We start from the raw sequence: 21,605 nt of genomic DNA, 5'->3' as shown, positions 1-21,605 counted from the left end.
GAATTAACTTCTCCCATTTCAGTCCATTTAAGTTTCTGACTCCTGAAATGTCGATGTTCACTCTTGCCATCTCCAATTTGACTACTTCCAATTTACCTTGATTCATGGACCTAACATTTCATGTTGCTATGCAATATTGTTCCTATGCAATTTCAAGGCATGTGTTCTTTTTACATTTTAGAAGCTCAAGTGCAGATTTGCCTCATTTCACTGAATAAAACTATGAATTTCATATGGTGTTAACTCTCTTAGCTCTATTTTCCTGAGTGTCATATTCCCATTTAAAATCAACTAAATAGTTAATCAAGTAAAATTTTGTTTTTATGTGTAGCCACTGTATTCACACATTAATATTTATTTCCATTAAATTGTCTGATCTTGTTTTCAATTTAACGTGGTAATTAGAATTTGATCAGTGATTGTATGCTCTGTAAGTCTTTAAAGTAGATTTAGCTTAATCTAATCTAATCTAAATCTATAAATATACAACCATATTTTAGTTATGTAATTATAGTTTAGGTACTAATTGACTCTCCTTAGATGACGGAAGCTCTGCAAAATCTTTTTCACACTTCAGCAGATGATCACACTACCCAATTTAGCCAGTTATTTTTGCGTTCCTGTTGAAAATGAACAATAAGCAGTTTTTAGAATAGTTGACTTCACAATTAGTCAAGAAATTCCCAACTTCTATTAGACAAGGTTGACATTTCCAAAAGGCTTTGGACAGTGTAAATCTAAGCTAGCAAATCTCTTTGAAGAAATTTTAGTTCTTCTAATGTGAAATGCTTTTTATTGAAGACAATAAAATATTGATATTTACACCCAGATTGTTGATAAAAAACCAAAGATAGAAATACATGCAGTTGACTCTTAAACAACATAGGTTTGAGATGCACAAGTTGACTTCTACATGAATTTGTTTAGTAATAAATGTACAGTACTATATCATTCACACCAGTTGAATCCATGGTTGTTTATAATGTTTCTGTGGAGCTATGGATATGGAGGGCCAAATGTAAATTTTACATGACTGCATTGGAAGATCAGTGCCCACAATCCATGCATTGTTCAAGGGTAAACTGTACTTGATATTACAGCTGTTAAAGTCTTACCTTGAGAGTAGGAAGATACATAGGAAAAAAAAAAAAAAGCCTCAGAATAAAACTTATAAGATGTCTTTAAAGTAGGGACATAAAGAAAGAAAGAAAGCATCCTAGGAGACAAACAGTTAGTGCAGTGATAACAGAAAAAACAACATAGATAGCAATATAGAAAATTATTTACTCTTTGTCAATCCCTGCACAGGAACTTTTCATACATTTATTATGTAATCATTTTATCATGTAATCATGACCAAAAACCCACGTGAGAAATATTTTATTTCCATTTTATAGATATTTAAAAGGAGACTATGAATTAAACTGAAGTGCACTTGGGCAGGCAGGCATGCTTAGTTGCTCAGTCATATCCAACTCTTTACGACTCTGAAAGGCAGCCCACCAGGCTGCTCTGTCCATGGGATTGTTTAAGGCAAGAATACTGGAGTGAATTGTCATTTCCTCTTCCAGGGGATCTTCCCAACCTGGGGATCTAATCCGCATTTCCTGTGTGTCCTGAATTGCAGGCAGATTCTTTACCAGCTGTACCAACCCGGAAGCCCCTTAACTAAAGTAATTAAACTTAAGTATTTTGTATGAAGTGTAGCTAAGTTTGGGCCCTAGAAAGGCTTCTAACTCACTCTGTTGAATAGCTTTAATAGTATTACCTGAAATTATACAAGGGGTGTATTTGAATAGATGACAGATTGATAGGCAAAGCAATCTAATTATTGGGATTAGTATACAGCAGATGATGAAAGACAGTTACCCTGTAAAGACTTTTCAATGAAGTCTGAGAGTTAATACAGGATGGTTGTCAACAATGTATGTTTTTTGTTTTTTGTTTTTTTTTAAAGTATTTAAGATGTGGAATGTATTAAGTATAGAAGAAATTAAAGAGGGTACAAATATAATTTAAACATCCCATAGGAAGCAATATAAAATTAATTCGAGGGACCATTCTTTTTTGAGATAAAAACATGCAGTTTTGTAAAGGTCACATATTGAACTGATATATTAGGAGGATGACAGTTTTAATTCCAAATATCTCAATTCTGTGGTCATATTTAAGACAATCTTTTTCCATTTCCACTTATAAGCAGTGACCTAATAGTTTCATGAAAGAGTACAAGCACCAAATGCCTTAAATTATATTTTTGCTTTCACAAGCATTTATAAACATTAATTTATGCAAATTAGATATTATTTTATCAACTCCATACTAAATTTGTAATAAGAATTTACAAAAATTTGAATGATTCCAATGTTTAAATATCTATGAATGTTTCTCATTTACATTGATATTTTTAAGAATACTGATTCTCAGGAATAGAGGTTTTATTAACACTTGAATTAAACACATTTTTTAGATAAAAGAAATGTATCTGTCAGTATGCTTGCACAGTTCTTTGATCTCCCTGTGGAACATATTCTATAGTTAATTTGTCTTACTGCAAATTTCTCTTTAAAATATTTCACAGGTTATTTTAAGGCAATGGATAATGTCTTTTCTATTAGTTAAGAAGTTTTGTCACATCTTATGCACATCATATGTTGAAAGGTATCAACCCTACGGATATTTCAGCTTTAAAACCTCATTAAATGTGACTTTTTTCTATGTTTTGGGGCTTTATATTTACTTTCTGCCTCATAAAAAAAGATATTAAAATGAAAATACATTTAATGTGCTGATCCAGAAATGATTGTGTTCTTTTATGAAATATAAAACATAAACTGAAATGCCAGGAATAATTTAAAACATTAAAAATAGTACCACACAGATATAATACCAGGCACAAATTATCTAGCCCAGAAGCATTCTCTTGAGAGACGTTTACCATCATTAAGTATATACCTTAATGCTCAATGAAGACTTCCACAAAATGGTCATACGCAAAGTGACTGTGTTTTAAATCAATGCCTGAATTTTAGACCATCTAACCTAGTGACTTTCACCCTGGAGATCAGAACTGGAAGTATTGATTAGGTTTCCAGCATATGTAATTTTAATCTATGAGGCATTCATCCCTAAACAAGCAGTCACACAGGCTTGTGTTACTTTCAGTTATTTGAAGTATAACTGCCTACCTCTTTGACGCAACCTTCCTGACACAGGCTAAGCTCCCTGGATAAGACCTTCATTCAAAGGCAAAATGACTTATGGAAGTTGAACCATAAGAAATGTGCACTTGCAAATGTCAAGTTAGTAAAATAGCACATAATGTACTAAAACAAATATGATATTTTATTCATGTTGATTACATATGCTATGTCCTATAAACTTCTTTTTATTTAAAAAAAAGAAAAAAGAAAGAAAACTAGAGGCATTATACCATGGCAATAGGTATAATGTCCTATAGATTTCATTATTTTAAGGAATACGTTTCAATCCAATATATGGATGTATTTTAACGGTGTATTCTATTATTCTCTTATTTATCCCTTTTTCCTAAGTCCTGAAATAATATTTTCTAAAATAAATATATTTTCATGTTCTTGTCCAATTATCTCATCAGGATGAATTTCTAGAAATAAAATATCTGTCAAAGACTATGCATATTTTAAACTGATACCCTCATTTTGAAGCTGCACCACCCAGAGGCAGCTTCTTTTCACACTAACATGAGATTGCCCTTTTTCCATATTTTAGTCCAGGAAGAAATGTTAAAAAAATGCATCCAACTGTTTCTTTTAACTTGCATTTATGTGATTATTAATGGGGGGAGTAATGTCCCTTCAGAGTCAGTTTTGGATATTATCTCACTTCTCTTATAGATCTGTGGTAATAAAGTAATTTTTTTTTTTCATGTGAGCTATTTCAGTTCAGTTGAGTTGCTCAGTAGTGTTTGACTCTTTGCAACCCCATGGACTGCAGCATGCCAGGCCTCACTGTCCATCACCAACTCCTGGAGTTCACCCAAACTCATGTCCTTTGACTTGGTGATGCCTTCCAACCATCTCATCCTCTGTCATCCTCTTCTCCTGCCCACAAGCTTTCCCAGCATCAGGGTCTTTTCAAATAAGTCAGCTCTTTGCATCAGGTGACCAAAGTATTGGAGTTTCAGCTACAACATCGGTCCTTCCAATGAACACCCAGGACTGATCTTCTTTAGGATGGACTGGTTGGATCTCCTTGCAGTCCGAGGGACTCTCAAGAGTCTTCTCTAGCACCACAGTTCAAAAGCATTAATTCTCTGGCACTTGGCCTTCTTTTTGGTCCAAATCTCACACCGCTACCTGACTACTGGAAAAACCATAGCCTTGACTGGACAGACCTTTTTTTGGCAAAGTAATATTTCTGCTTTTTAATATGCTGTCTAGGTTGGTCATAACTCTCCTTCCAAGGAGTAAGCAACTTTTAATTTCATGGTCTGAGTCATCAACTGCAGTGATTTTGGAGCTCCCAAAAATAAAGTCAGCCACTGTTTCCACTGTTTCCCCATCTATTTGCCATGAAGTGATGAGACTAGATGCCATGATCTTAGTTTTCTGAATGTTGAGTTTTAAGCCAACTTTTTCACTCTCCTCTTTCACTTTCATCAAGAGGCACTTTAGTTCTTCTTCACTTTCTGCCATAAGGGTGGTGTCATCTGCATATCTGAGATTACTGATATTTCTCCTGGCAATCTTGATTCCAGCTTGTGCTTCTTTCAGCCCAGCATTTCTCATGATGTACTCTGCATATAAGTTAAATAAGCAGGTGACAATATGCAGCTTTGACATACTCCTTTTCCTATTTGAAACCAGTCTGTTGTTCCATGTCCAGTTCTAACTGTTGCTTCTTGACCGGCAAAAAAGTTTCTCAAAAGGCAGGTCAGGTGGTCTGGTATTCCCATCTCTTTCAGAATTTTCCAGTTTATTGTGATCCACACAGTCAAAGGCTTTAGCATAGTTCTGGAACTCTCTTGCTTTTTCGATGATCCAGTGGTTGTTGGCAATTTGATCTCTGTTTCATCTGCCTTTTCTAAAACCAGCTTGAACATCTGGAAGTTCATGGTTCATGTATTGCTGAAGCCTGTCTGGGAGAATTTTGAGCATTACTTTACTAGTGTGTGAGATGAGTGCAATTGTGTGGTAGTTTGAGCATTCTCTGGCATTGCCTTTCTTTGGGATTGGAATGAAAACTGACCTTTTCCAGTCCTATGGCCACTGCTGAGTTTTCCAAATTCGCTGGCATATTGACATTGAGATATTTACATTTTTCTAAATAATATTGTATACTAGACATACTATTTTTATCTTATGGAAATCAAATATTCCAAAAATATTTTCTCATTCATTTAAATATATTAAATTCCCAGGTTATTGTGGGGCTTTCTCCTGTCTCCATTGTTTCTTCAGTCTATTTCTAAAGCAATGTCTTATTTTTAGAAAAACTTTACAATACATTTTGCATCTGCTTGGCTTTTTCCTGATTGCTGAAAGGAAATGCATTCACTTTATTTACTTTTTAAGATATCCTTTAAAAAAAATTGTTTCCTATCCAAAGACTTTGGGCTTCCCTGGTGACTCAGATGGTAAAGAATCTGCCTGCAATACAAGAGATCAAGGTTTGATCTCTGGGTCATGAAGATCACCTGTATAAGGAAATTGCTACACACTCCAGTATTCTTGCCTGGAGAATTCCATGGATAGGGGTCTCAAAGGGTCAGACATGACTGAGTGACTAACACTTTCACCCAAGGACAAATAACTTTAATATTAATTTAAAACTTCTATTCTGTCAGTTAATAGATTTAAAGTTACCTTATTATTCCTCACTATTTATTGTTAAAGTTAATCTTAAATTCTGTATATTTTACAATCCCCATATGATACATTTGTTCCTTTTGCATTTTGTTATGTAATAAAACTTGATCTTTCTTTATAAATTAACTTTTATTTATAAAACATAAAATCTTTATTTTTTTATTCTATTCAGTTAGATTTTTAAAGTATAAACTCATATTGTTTGAAATTAATATAGTTTTATATTCCCCATATTTTTAATGTTTATATATTATTTCATTATCTTTTCTAAATGCATAGTCTAGCAATTCTCAAAGAATGCTAGACAGTAGTGATATTTTGGACTCTCTTATCATATTCCTATTTTAATATAAAAAACAGTAACTCTTTAGAAATATGATCAGTTCATTTCAGTAGCTCAGTCAGTCCAACTATTTGCAACCCCATGGACTGCAGCATGCCAGGCTTTCCTGTTCATCACCAACCCCCAGAGCTTGCTCAAATTCATAGCGATTGAGTCAAGGATGCCATCCAACCATCTCATCCTCTGTCGCCTCCTTCTCCTTCTGTCTTCAGTCTTTGCCAGCATTAGATGGTTTCTAATGAGTCAGTTCTTTGCATCAAGTGGCTAAAGTATTGGAGCATCAGCTTCAGCATCAGTCCTTCCAATGAATATTCAGGATTGATTTCCTTTAGGATTAACTGGTAGATCTCCTTGCAGTCCAAGGTACTCTCAAGAGCCTTCTCTAACACCACAGTTCAAAAGCATCAATCCTTTGGCGTTCAGCTTTCTTTATGGTGCAACTCTCACATCTATATATGACGACTTGAAAAACCAGAGCTTTGACTATACAGACCTTTGTCGGTAAAGTAATATCTCTGCTTTTAATAAGCTGTCTAGGTTTGTCATAGCCTGGAGCTAGTATCTTTTAATTTCATGTTTATAGTCACCATCTTCAGTGACTTTGGAGTCCAAGAAAATAAAGTCTGTAACTGTTTCCAGTTTCCTCATCTATTTGCCACGAAGTGATGGGACAGGATGCCATGATCTTGTTTTTTGAATGTTGAGTTTTAAGCCAGCTTTTTCACTCTCCTATTTCACTTTCATCAAGAGGCTCTTTAGTTCCTCTTTGCTTTCTGCCATAAAGGCGATGTCATCTGCATATCTGAGGTTATTGGCATTTCTCCCAGCAATCTTGATTCCAGCTTGTGCTTAATCCAGTCTGGCATTTTGCATGATGTACTCTACACATAAGTTAAATAAGCAAGGTAATAATATACAACCTTGTCATACTCCTTTCCCAATTTGGAACCAGTTCATTGTTCCATGTCCGGTTCTAACTGTTGCTTCTTGACCTGCATATAGATTTCTCAAGAGACCGGTAAGGTGGTCTAATACTCCCATCTTGAAGAATTTTCCACAGTTTGTTGTGATCCATACATCAAAGGTTTTAGTGTAGTCAATGAAGCACAAGTACATATTTTTCTAGAATTCTCTTGCTTTTTCAGTGATCCAATGGATGTTGGCAACTTGATCTCTGGGACCTCTGGCTTTTCTAAATCCAGCTTGAACATCTGGAAGTTCCCGGTTCACATATTATTGAAGCCTACCTTGGAGAATTTTGAGCATTACTTTGCTATTTTGTGAGATGAGTGCAATTGTTCGGTAGTTTGAACACTATTTATATATATATATATTTTTATGAAAATATCTTAAGAATGTATTTACCTATGTCTATTTTTAAACTTTTTAAGCCAGTAATGTATTGAATATAAAACGTTTTTTCAACATCTGTGCATTTGTCAAATATTTTCCGTACATGCAAGACTATGTTGGCCATAAGGCTACAATCTTGACTCAAAGCCAACAAGTTCCCCACCGTATAGAGCCTAAACTTGAATTGGAGGCAAGTGTTTAACACATAAACCCAACAATAAATGCAAAGTAATTACTTCATTAAGTTTTCTATATATAAATATGTCTTTATGCAAGTGCTGGAGAACTTGACATGATATTAGAGTTAGTGTCAGAGTGGAGAAGGTGGTTCAAGAAAGACTTCCCAAGGAATGAAATGTGTCAATTGCTCTCCAGCTAAAAGATTTCTAGGAATATACCACTTGAAGCTGAGAATGAATCATAATATTCTAGCAGACAGACCAAGTACTTAGCCTTCTAATTAACAAAAACATGAAACATTATGGGACAAAAAGAAAGCTTGTATGGCCAGAGGATGGAAACCAGGATAAGTGTAATGCAAGATGAGATTGTAAAGGCCATTAAATTAAGATCACAGAGAAAAATAGCATAGTGTGTGTGTGGAGTTGAAGGAAAAAGAAAAGTCATCAAATGGACCAATTGGCTTTATACATGTTAGAAACAGATTAAAGTTGTTTGAAACTTGTGTCTGATGATGATGTTGGTAGAGAAATAATTCTAGACCTATTGAAGGGATAAAATAGACTCAATGAAGAACTCATAGGAGAATGAAGTGTCAAAGAAAACTCTCAAGCTTGGGAGTTAATGAATGAGAAGTATGACGGTGTCGTTTCCTGATCAAGAAACACTAAGAAAGGGCCATAAGGGGAAGGTTGTGATTTAAGTTTTAGATTTCTTTAGCCTGAATTCCCTTTGATAGATCCATTCTGATTTATGAAATAATTTTAAACATCAGACAGGAGTTTGAATGAGAGAGCTAGGTAGGTGATGCATTTTAAATTTACCATAAGAAACAACATAAATGGTATATCTTAAATATAAAATGAGTAGAGAAGATGGTTTAGGATCCAGCATTTAGGAATTCTAACTTTGAAAGCTGAATAGAGGAAGATTAATCTTAAAGAAGTTCAAAAGAGGAATTACTAGATGTAGAAAGTGATCCAGAAGAGAATGTAGCTCATAAACCATGTGAGGAGACTTTTTCATAAGACACTGCTTTTTTATGAGATATGGAACATTGTAAGCAGAATTCTCTATATTTTATCCAGTAACATGTGTCTAGTGAACAATATTAGTAGAGTAATTTATATGGAATCATTCTCAAATTTCTAGAATGAATGAAATTTCATAGTGATGCTCTTTTTTTAATACTGTATTTTATTATATTCCAGTTAAATAATTTTGAATTATAATACATTAAAGATATCAAATAGAATTCCCATAGAATTATGTATATATATATATATATATATATAAAGTTTAATTTTGGTAGGTAAGAGAAAGGATACTTAAGTCCTTTCATTTTTCTCTTAGGTATGTTATATTATTATGTAATTTTTATTTAATTAAAATTTATATATTCACATTTTCCAGTAAAAATATTCACACAATAAGATTAATAATAAAGAGTGGACAATAGATTAAGTACAATCTAGTGACTTTTTTTGACATGCAGGGAAATTTAAAGATACTCTAGAAACCATTATTAAAAACTGTAGAAATTTAAGAGATAATCATAAAATAATTTTCAGTATCAAACCACTTATATAAGATATAATTTTTTCTTAATTGAGGTAAAAACTGTACATTATAGTATATACATTTTAGGTGTACAACATTATAATTTGATATCTGTGGATACTACCAAGTGATCATCACCAAAAGTCTAGTTACCATGCATCATCATACAATTGGTTTTCATTCTTTTGTATTGCTGAGTAGTTTTCCTCTGTGTATGTAAACTGTATCTTCTTTATCCAGTGCTCTATTAGTAGATATTTAGATTGTTCCCATATCTTGCCTATCATACATACCACTGCAGTAAACATAGGATGCATCTCAATTTCTGAATCAGTGTTTTCATAATTTTTGAGTAAATACCCAGTATGGAATAACTGGATCATTTAATATTCTGATTTCTTCTCCAAAAAATGAAATTTTTTAGACATTATGTATTCAACTAAGTTTTCTGGCCCTTTCTCTCTCTTATCCTTTTGGAACCCCTAGATTGGAAATGTTAGTTCACTTGATGTTGTACCATATCTCCCTTAAATTATCTTCACTTAAAAAATTTTTCTTTTCATTTTGGGTTGTCTGAGTGAAATCTGTTGCTTTGTCTTCCAGCTTGCTGATCTAGTCTCCTGCTTCATCTAGTATCCCACTGAATCCTTCTAGCTTATTTTTCAGTTGTTATTGTATCTTCAGCCTATAATTTCTCTTTGGAACATCCTTATATTTTCTCTTTGTTGAATATCTCACCATGTTCATCTATTTTCCTCCTGAGTTGGGTGAACATCTTTACTACCATTATTTTGAACTCTTTATTAGTGGACTGCTTATTTCCTTCTCATTAGAGCCTTTTTCTGGGGTTAGTCTGATTCTTTCATTTGGAATACATTCCTCTGTCTCCTTTGGCCTGACCCTCAGTGTCTTTGTATTATTTCAATCAATTATCTCTCTCAGAATTGATGCAAAAGACATGTGGAAATTGTCCACATGATCATCCATGGCTACCAGAGACTGGTACTCAAGGGCATCTCCTCTGTGGGTTGTACATGACTATCTGCTTAGGTGGAGCTGCTGCTGCCATGTGGAAGGGCTAAAGTTAGCTGGCTATAGAAAGTGGAGAGTGAAAAAGTTGGCTTAAAGCTCAACATTCAGAAAACGAAGATCATGGCATCTGGTCCCATCACTTCATGGGAAATAGATGTGGAAACAGTGTCAGACTTTATTTTTCTGGGCTCCAAAATCACTGCAGGTGGTGACTGCAGCCATGAAATTAAAAGACACTTACTCCTTGGAAGAAAAGTTATGACCAACCTAGATAGCATATTCAAAAGCAGAGACATTACTTTGCCAACAAAGGTTCGTCTAGTCAAGGTTATGGTTTTTCCTGTGGTCATGTATGGATGTGAAAGTTGGACTGTGAAGAAGGCTGAGTGCCGAAGAATTGATGCTTTTGAACTGGTGGTGTTGGAGAAGAATCTTGAGAGTCCCTTGGACTGCAAGGAGGTCCAACCAGTCCATTCTGAAGGAGATCAGCCCTGGGATTTCTTTGGAAGGAATGATGCTAAAGTTGAAACTCCAGTACTTTGGCCACCTCATGCGAAGAGTTGACTCATTGGAAAAGACTCTGATGCTGGCAGGGATTGGGGGCATGAGGAGAAGGGGACGACAGAGGATGAGATGGCTGGATGGCATCACTGACTCAATGGACGTGAGTCTGGGTGAACTTCAGGAGTTGGTGATGGACAGGGAGGCCTGGCGTGCTGCGATTCATGGGGTCGTAAGGAATCGGACACGACTGAGCGACTGAACTGAACTGAATGTGCAACTGCTAAGGGAATTTTCAGCAGGACATTCCCACCAGCTCTGTCAGTTTAGAGAAAGAGTTCCAAGAGAGTGCTCAACCAATGATGGTGTTAACAGTGCAAAATGAAATCAGAAAGATTAATTCTTCCAGAGTCTCCATTCCCAAAAGTGTTACAACAGTTTCCTGCCTCTACAGTATATGCTATAAAAATCAATGTGGTCTCCTTCTCATATGGAATAGGTGCTTTTCAATCTAGTGTTTTGGCATTGAGTCCTGGGATGATTAAGTCAGTGCTGAAGGCCTTTAAGAGCAGATTCTCCCTTCTAGACTTTTCTGGATGTACTGCCTGCTGGTTTTTCAAAGTCAGTTTTGGTGGAGCTGGCTACTTCTTTACCAGATGTAAGGCTTGGGGTGTGTGATGTAGAGCACAAACTACTTACTCCTCTAGAAAATGTTTTTTATCTTTGAATTCCTTCTCATTTGTGGACCACTGTGCCTGGGCTGGATTTTATATTTGGCAAGACTGCATCTTTGCCTCTCCTACTCTCTCAGTGCCACACTTTTATTCTTAAATGTAGAGGCTCTGTTCATCCAGCTTTAAATTTTTTCAGAGGAAATTATGCCATATGTAGTTGTATATTTGTTGTGTCCATTGAAGGGGAGATGAGTTCAGGACATTCCTACACTGCTTTTTTGACTAGATATCCATAATTTTGACGACTTGTATGTCTTGACTGTCTCTTCATTCTTGGTATGCTAACCTTTGTTAGGATATTTGTTAATATGGTGTATAGACTTGTCTTATTTGTCTCACCTTTTTTAGATAAAATATGTCAAAGCTGAGAGCTTCCTAATAGCCAAATAAATTAGATATTGATCTGTATGGGAAGTTCTTTTCTTCCTTTACCCTGCTGCTGCTCCTGCTAAGTCACTTCAGTCGTGTCCGGCTCTGTGTGACCCCATAGACGTCAGCCCACCAGGCTCCCCCGCCCCTGGGATTCTCCAGGCAAGAACACTGGAGTGGGTTGCTATTTCCTTCTCCATCCTTTACCTTAGGGACCTCAATGTTCCCACAGTGATAATCAAGTTTTTCTTTCAAGGAAGTAATTTCAGAATATTTGATTGCTCAACATTATAAATATGCCACTTAAAACCAGATGACTTTGTAGATCACCTTTCTTGGAGTAAATGAACATTGTCTAAATTGCAAGTTTAACAAACTGAAGAAATATGAATGAAATTAAATTATACTCTATTTATTTTCACTGTTTTATCTTTCCTCTCAAAAATCAAAAGAAGGGTAAAGTAGTGCATGCAATGGCAAGAATGGCTAAATTATTCAGTAACTATAGAGTTTTTATTTTCATACTTAGAGCATTATTTATTGTAATGCTTTTTGTTTAACAAGTGCAAACTTCACAAAGTTGGAGAATATTTCATATTAGCATATATTATAGTGTTTTCTGAAATTTATTTACATTCCTTACCCTTCTAGTGAAGGTGTTAATACAATATAAAAATAAATAAATAAACTGGAAAAGGACCAGAAAACTCCTTCACCCTTTAATATCTGCTCGCCTTACTATCCATACACTTCTTTAGGAATTACAATGGTCTTTTAATCCATCAGCTTCCTAAAAAAGATGCCTAGGCAACAGTGTTTGGTAACAATGTGTGCATCTCAGAAGGAATTCTAGAAAAGCATAAAAGGCATAAAATTATATCAACAGATAAAATTATATCAAGGCATAAATTGGTTTAAGTACAATTAAAGGACTTAGAGTTTAACTTCAAAGTAGTGGTCATGTGCTTGGCTCAGCTGTCTAAACTTACTCCAGAAAATGGTCAGTTTAGTCTGGGACAATCTTTAGTTTGGTACCTGTGATTTTTTTTTTTTTTTTAACTTGCTTGTGACATCACCATTATGATAGAAAGTGAAGAAGAATTAAAAAGCCTCTTGATGAAGGTGAAAGAGGAGAGTGAAAAGCTGGCTTAAAACTCAAAATTCAAAAAACTAAGGCCATGACATCCAGTCCCATCACTTCATGGAAAATAGATGGGGAAACAATGAAAACAGTGATAGACTTTATTTTCTTGGGCTCCAAAATCACTGCAGATGGTCACTGCAGCCATGAAATTAAAGGACGCTTACTCCTTGGAAGGAAAGCAATGACAAACCTAGACAGCATATTAAAAAGTAGAGACATTACTTCACTGACAAATGTTCATATAGTCAAATGAACTATGGTTTTTCCAGGAATCATGTACGGATGTGAGAGCTGGACAATAAAATAGGCTGACTGCCAAAGAAATAATGCCTTCAAACTGTCGTCTCAGAGAAGACTCTTGAGAGCCCCTTGGACAGCAGGAGATCAAAGCAGTCAATCTTAAAGGAAATCAACCCTGGATATTCATTGGAAGGAGTACAATTTAGCCACCAGATGTGAAGCGCCGACTCATTGGGAAAGACCCTGATGCTGGAGAAGATTAGGCAGGAGAAGAGGATGACAGAGGATGAGGTGGTTGAATGGCAACTTAATGGACATGAGTTTGAGCAAACTCCAGGAGATTGTGAAAGACAGGAAATCCTGGCATGCTGCAATCCATGGGGTCACTAAGAGTTGGACACGACTGAGCAACTGAGCAAACAAATAATGTACATTTACTTCATCATCCTAGGAATGGACATGGCAACCCACTCCAGTATTCTTTCTGGAGAATCCCATGGACAGAGGAGTTTGGCAGGCTCCCGTCTGTGGGGTTGCAAGAGTCAGACATGACTTAGCGACTAAACTACTACTACTTGATTATCCTAAGAATGAAAATAGAGTGCCATAATTTTTATGAATTGTATACATTGAATGTCTCATCATGCTTCTCCATATTCTAAGCCAGTATTTGTCAATAAGTTGTATGCTTTGCTAGGTCGCTTAAGTCGTGTCTGACTCTTTGCAACCCCATGAACTGTAGCCCACCAGGCTTCTCTGTCCATGGGATTCTCCAGGCAAGAAAACTGGAGTGGGTTTTCCATTTCCTTCTCCAGAGCAATATGCTGTATAGAATTGTCTTATTTGTCCCTTTATTTATATGCTATTATTTTCATTTTGTTTAAAGCCCTTTGTTAACTACTTAATGCAGTTCTATTTTATACCATTTCCTTTTCTTCTTTCTTTCCAAAATCTATCCATCTTAACATGAAATTTTACCCTTCAGTGTATTTATCTATAAGTTTCATATGCTAATTTGTATATATATGTATAACTAAGAGATGACATTGGTTTATGTATTTATTTTAAATTTGTTTTGACTTCTTATGTATCTCATTCTTTTTGGCTTGCTTGTTTTCTTACTTTGTGCATCATATAATGTTTTAAGGATTCATCCATGTTTTCATAAGTAAATCTTGTCAATTTTTTCTTATTTCTGAATAATATTCCATTTTAGATATCTACCCCATATTATTTATTGTTTTCCCTAGCTGCTAAGTCGCTTCAGTCATGTCCAACTCTGTGTGACCCCATAGATGGAAGCCCACCAGGCTCCGCCATCCCTGGGATTCTCCAGGCAAGAACACTGGAGTGGGTTGCCATTTCCTTCTCCAATGCGTGAAAGTGAAAAGTGAAAAGGAAGTCACTCAGTCGTGTCCGACTCTTAGCGACCCCATGGACTGCAGCCTTCCAGGCTCCTCCATCCATGGGATTTTCCAGGCAAGAGTACTGGAGTGGGGTGCCATTGCCTTCTCTGTATTTTCCCTAGAATAACTACCAAATTGGCTTCCAGCACTGGAATGATAAATACTCTTTATGTTTTTTTTTTGTGTCACCATGTGAGAGTTTCTTTGAAGTAAAAATATCCAGGAGTGAAATTTTAGAATTCTAGGAAGTACACATTCTTAGTTTCACTAAGGACTACCATATACTGTCCAAATTTCCATACCAATTATATTCACATCATTTTGATAATATTAGTAATTATTTATAACAATATTTCAGTTTCACATTATTTTAATTATGTCAATGAGAATATGTTAATTTTAATATCAAAGCTCTGGAATTTTTAATGTGAATATAGACCTGAGTAAGAAAATACTTCTTGGTTTTATTTTTTCTTTCATTTCTTATGAACTCAGTCTGTAATAGTTAAGTTCAAATTCATATTAATTTCCAATTTTAAAGTTTATGAATTGTGCTTCTCTCTTATTTACTTGTTTGCTTTAATTTATATATTTTATGAGGTATAGTTATGTCAGTAACTTATGTTACTTAGCACAATAATCTCCAGGTCCATTCGTGTTGTTTGAAAATGGCAAAATGGTATTTCTTTTTACGTCTGAGTAGTATTCCATTGTATTTACATTTCATTGTATATACTTACCACATCTTCTTTGCCCATTCATCTGCCGGTGGACATTAAAGTTGCTTCCATACCTTGTGATTGTAAATAATGCTTCTGTGATTATTGGTGTGCATGTATCTTTTCGAATTAGTATTTTTGGTTTTCTTGAATGCATACCCAGGAGTGGAATTGCTAGGTCACATGGTAGTTCAGTTTTTAGTTTTTTGAGAAACCTCTATACTGTTTTCCACATTGGCTGCACAAATTTACATTCCCAAAAATAGTGTGCAGGGGTTTCCTGTTTTCTATATCTGTGTCAACATTTGTTACTTGTATTCTTGGTGGTAGCCATTCTGAGAAAATGAGGAAGAACTAAAGAGCCTCTTGATGCAAGTGAAAGATGAGAATGAAAAAGTTGACTTAAAACTCAACATTCAGAAAATTAAGATCATGGCATCTGGTCCCAATCACTTCATGGCAAATAGATGGGGAAACAGTGGAAACTGTGACAGACTTTATTTTTTTTGGGGGGGGGCTCCAAAATCACTGCAGGTGGTGACTGCAGCCATGAAATTAAAATATACTTGCTCCTTGGAAGAAAAGTTATGACCAACCTAGACAGCATATTAAAAAGCAGAGACATTACTTTGCCAGCAAAGGTCCATCTAGTCAAAGATGGTTTTTCCAGTACTCATGTATGGACATTAGAGTTGGACTATAAAGAAAGCTGAGTGCCGAAAAATTGATGCTTTTGAACTGTGGTGTTGAAGAAGACTCTTGGAGTCCTTTGACTACAAGGAGAACTAACTAGTCCATCCTAAAGGATATCAGTCCTGAATATTCATTGGAAGGACTGATGCTGAAGCTGAAACTCCAATAATTTGGCCACCTGATGTGAAGAACTGACTCATTTGAAAAGACTCTGATGCTGGGATAGATTGAGGGCAGGAGGAGAAGGGGACAATAGAGGATGAGATGGTTGGATGACATCACCAACTCAATGGACATGAGTTTGAGTAAACTCCAGGAGTTGGTGATGGACAGAGAGGCCTGCAATGCTGCAGTCCATGGGGTCACAAAGACTCAGACACAAATGAGTAACTGAACTGAACTGATTCTGACAGGTATGAGGTGATATCTCATTGTGGTTTTAATTTCCATTTTCTAATCAGTGATGTTAATCATCTTTTCATGTGCCTGTTTGCATCTGTATGTCTTCTTGGAAAATGTCTTGCCAGGGTCCAGCCCTGGTGGATCCAGGGAATTCTAAGAGGAGACGGCTTCTGCGATCAGGATACGATAGAATTAAAGGTATAAAGAGTGATCAAATAAGGGGAGCTCAGTAGGAAAATTCAGTGGAAAAAAGAGGCTGAATAACTTGGTTTACGTGGAAAGCCAATAAAATTTCAAGACAAGAAATTTGTGTCACCTACGTAGGCTGCAGGCATCCTTCGGTTCTCCCGAAGGAGAGGAGACACTAAGGCCTCCCCGGTCAGATCTTAGAAACCCAGGCATAATTAGTAGGCTTGACGAGCCTCTGCTCTCCAGATGGGAATTCAGCCAGAAAGTGAGAGAAAGAACATGAGGAGACCAGTCTTTCTAGGAACTGATCCCATTCTTTATTTTCCAGGGTCCGCTTTTATACACAGAGATGTAATACAAAAGTCACTTGGGGTCAGCAGTTCTGATTTTATCAAAATCAGGTGCTTCATACAAATGTATACAAAGGCCTTAGGGATGTTACATCATCTTCTGGCCAGGGGGCCTGCTAACAATTTATGACCCTCTCCTTGTGACAGCAGTCAGTCAATCAGAACACTTATTTCTCCAGGAGTGATTATTCTTAAAACAGATGCCACCTTCGGAAGGCACCAGATAAAGTTACATTCCTATAGGGTGAGGGTGTAATGGGTTTTAATTAAGGAAAGAATTTGCTTAGCCTAAGGTCTAACATGATTAATATCAAAGGTTAATACATATTTCTTCTATATATTCATTAATGTGTATAAGGGCAGGGGATGTGGAGACTTAGCAGTAAACATTGGCTCAACAAATGAAAAACCCTTCACCAATACAATTTCTAATCAGCCCACTATACTACACTAATAATTTTCTAACTTCTCAAAAGAATCTTTTTTTAGAAGGTTTAAAGCATCTCGTGCCTCTCACGGTTGGGAGGCTGTGAACAATCACATGTGGCCGGACAAACCTGTCAGGCAGGCTAGAGAACCTTCAGAGGAGTTTGGAGGTTGAAACACTCCTGTCACGCCCAGGAATTATTATTAACTGGAGCTCTAAGTTAACTCTTTTTCAGAGAGAGGTGGTGGGGGACAGCCCCCCATAAAGTCAGAGGTGTAGGTTAGAGCACAAAGCAGTAAAGTAGGCAGACTCTGGTTTTGGGGGTAGATGCTAGAGAATTTCCAGGGGGACTCCTGAGGCTTGATCCCGCCTTTGCGTATGCCGAGCCTCCTTCCTCATGACCTTTGCCACGGGCGGAGTTCCTCACGCTGGCTCCCGGAAGTCTTGTCTTCTGCTCATTTTTTTGTTTGTTTGTTTTTTAAAGTTGTTCACATATTTTGATATTAACCCCTTATCAGTCATGTCACTTGTAAATATTTTTCTCATTCAGTAGGTTGTCTTTTCATTTTGCCAATGGTTTACTTTGCTATTCAAAAGCTTTTAAGATTAATTAAGGACCTGAGATTTATACTTAAAAATCATACCACACAGCATGACCAGAAAAATAAACTAAATAGCTTTGCATGAGTCCATGCTGAACCTAGAGATTTCCCCAGAATATTTTATAATATCCTCTCAGGAACAAACAGAGTGATGTGGCCTATATTTATTGTAAAATATATGGGAAAAAATAATCATTTGTATAATAGAGGCTGGGACAGGTAAAAGTTCTAAGGAGTTCAACAGTTATCTTGGAAACTAGTTTGATCTTAGAATTGACAGTCTGAAATCCTTCATTCTGCCTGTAAAGTGCCATGCACTGTGCTTAATTCTAAAGTAATTAAGAAAACAAGAACCCAGGGTCTCAAAAAAGAGAAGAAGAAAAAAAAAACACTTATTTGAATCCTGATTCTACCTTTACAAACCATGAGAAAATGGTTTAATTTGAGTCTCATGAATTTTTATTTCTAAGTCTCATTTTCTTCATTTATAAATGAATATAATAATATTTCCTAAGGATCTTATAAGGGTTAGTCCTATCTAGAACAATGACTATCAAGTAGTAAGTGCTTAATAGATATTTACTTATTGTAGTAAAATCCCTTACTTAAAATGCATTGAAAGAAGTTCTTTAGAAAAGGTATATATAAAACAAAATAGAATCAGATGAAACTTGAGTTATCAGGAGGCAACAGAAACCAAAATAATATTTTTCTATCAGTTACCTACTCCTTTGAGATTTCTAGTCTGATACGAACTCTAGAGTCGAAAGGAATTTCAAACAGTGCTTCCGGTAATACTAGATCCACCAGTCCTATACCACTTTGAGCCTATACTATTAGATACAAAAATAAATAGAATTAAAAAGTAAACTTCAGCAGGTTATAAACATTTCAAGTTTACTAGCCAGTCAAAGCTTTAACTTTTTTTCATCATTTACAGCAGAAAATTAGCATTTCAATCATAGATGTGGATATTAAATGTTAGTCATCTGTACCAGTGGCAAGAAAGATACAAGGATTCTCTTGCTTTATTCTCCATTCTACTGAACTCTGCTGATTCACCTTTTATAGTCTCCTATTTTGTTGTTTTAAGATGACCTTTAGAACAGGTATTAACTGTTTTTCTAAAAGACTTATGGTATAATAAAATGCAAGAGTGTAAATAAAGGCACAATTCTTATTTAAAACAAAAAGACTGCAATATTGGTGCAAAGATAGACATGTAGTTGAATGGAACAAATTGACAGATTATAAACAGATCCTTACTTCTGTAATTGATTGATTTTTTGTTATGGTAAAAATATTATAATATGTTTACCATTTTATTGTTTTAAGTATATAATTCAGTAGCATGAATTATATATTTACAACATTGTGTAACCAGCACAACTGCCTAACTTTCACAGTATTTCCTTACACAAGAAAAGAAAAATATATGTCTTCCTCTAAATACTCTTCAGATACCATTGTACAGTTTCTCCTAAAGTAGATTTCCCTCCTTGATATTTGGCAAAACTAATACAATTATATAAAGTTTAAAAATAAAATTAAAAAAAAAAAAGGACTAAAGCTCTTTAACTGGTCCTTAACCAAAGCAAGAACTCCTCTTAGCTCTGAAGCTTCACTTTTAAAGTGATATGGATCAGATCAGCAATTTGGTTGTTGAACTCCAGGGCATTAAGTCTTGTTGTAAAACAATCTTTAATCTTGTTACTTTAAGAAGTCCTTAAGTATATAACACTATTTTTCTTTGCCAAGAAATTACTCCTTGGTTTTTTCCTATGAATTGCCCTTTAAATCAAAAGTTATGGAGCTTTTGGGTTCGGTTCATTTTCACTCAGGTACTGCATATCATGTTGAGAGATGGTGAGATATTAAATGACTGGCTCTTTTCATCTCTTTATTCATCAAAGCCTTTTCATAAATGACATGGAATATTAAAGAATTTTTAAAGGGGAAATCATAACTGTCTTGCAAATGTAAAATGAACACAAAGATTTTTATTTAACTCATTAACTAATGGAAGAAGCAGCAAGATATTAAAAAAAACATTTCAAGTGAGAATCCTAGAAGCAGAGGAAAAGGTTGAAATGAATTTAATAGAAAATAATTACTTATGGATGATTTACATCTCCATCTGACAAAATTCATTTGTGTCACTATAGACAATCATTTCATTGGTTTAACTAGTAGTTTTCTACAACTTGAAGAGTTGCAAACTAGCTCCAAAACAATAAAAAGTGTGAAATTTATAGAATCAGCTAGTAAGGAAGTGTGCACTAGATAACACCCAGCATTCAATTTCAAAGCCTTTCATATTTTATTCTTAAATAATGTAAAAGCAGTGACAATGTGGGAAAGTTCAAAGACATTCTATTGACTATATTGAATTATTGCCATTATTCACATAATCTACAGAGTCAAAAAAAGGAAAACACAACTAACATTCTTTGGCCACAATGTATAGAACTTTGAGAATCTGAGTATAATCTAATTTTTCTAAAAATTTTTGAGTTCAGCATTTTTATTAGGTGTTTGTGTTCCCCCCCCAAAAAACAACCTTTGTAAAAATTAAAAAAAAAAATTATTTTGAAGTTCTCACTCCTGATATCTGTGCTGTTTGTTCAATTGCTAAGTCAAGTTCAGCTCTTTGCAAACCCGTGGACTGCAGCAAGACAGTCTCCAATGTCCTTCACTGTCTCACAGAGTTTGTTCACATTTATGTCCATTAAGTTTGTGGTGCTATCTAACCATCTCATCCTCTGCCACACCCATCTCCTTTCGCCTTCAATCTTTCCCAGTATCATGGTCTTTTCCAGTGAGTGGGCTCTTCTGATCATGTGGCCAAAGTTTTGGAGCTTCAGCTTCAGCATCTGTCCTTCCAATGAATATTCAGGGTTGATTTCCTTTAGGATTGACTGGTTTGATCTCCTTACAAACCAAGGGACTCTGAAGAGTCTTCTCCAGCAACACAATTTGAAAGCATCAACTCTTTGGCACTCAGTCTTATTTATGGCCCAACTCTCACATCTGTACATGATTACCTGAAAAATCATAACTGACTCTACAGACCGTTGTTGGCCAATTGATGTCTCTGCTTTTTAATAGGCTGTCTAGGTTTGTTGAAGTTTTCTTTCTGAAAAACAAGAGTCTTTTAATTTCATGGTTACAGTCACCATCTGCAGTGATTTAGGAGCCCATGAAAATAAAGTCTGTCACTGCTTCTACTTTTCCCCCTTCTATTTGCCATGAAGTGATGGGACTGGACACTATGAAGTCAGCTTTTTGAATGTTGAGTTTGTTTTTTTTTTTTACATCACTCAAATTTCATACCTTGAATGTTGAGTTTTAAGCCAGCTTTTCCACTCTCTTCTTTCGCACTCATCAAGAGGCTCTTTAGTTACTCTTCATTTTCTGCCATTAGAGAGGTATTATCTATATATCTGAGGTTGTTGATATTTCTCCCGGCACTCTTAATTCCACCTTGTGATTCATCCAGGCTTCATTTCACA

The sequence above is a fragment of the Bubalus bubalis genome, chromosome 3, assembly GCF_019923935.1.
Source record: "Bubalus bubalis isolate 160015118507 breed Murrah chromosome 3, NDDB_SH_1, whole genome shotgun sequence".
In the NCBI taxonomy this organism is placed as follows: domain Eukaryota; kingdom Metazoa; phylum Chordata; class Mammalia; order Artiodactyla; family Bovidae; genus Bubalus; species Bubalus bubalis.
Note: the sequence above shows the minus strand (reverse complement) of the source record.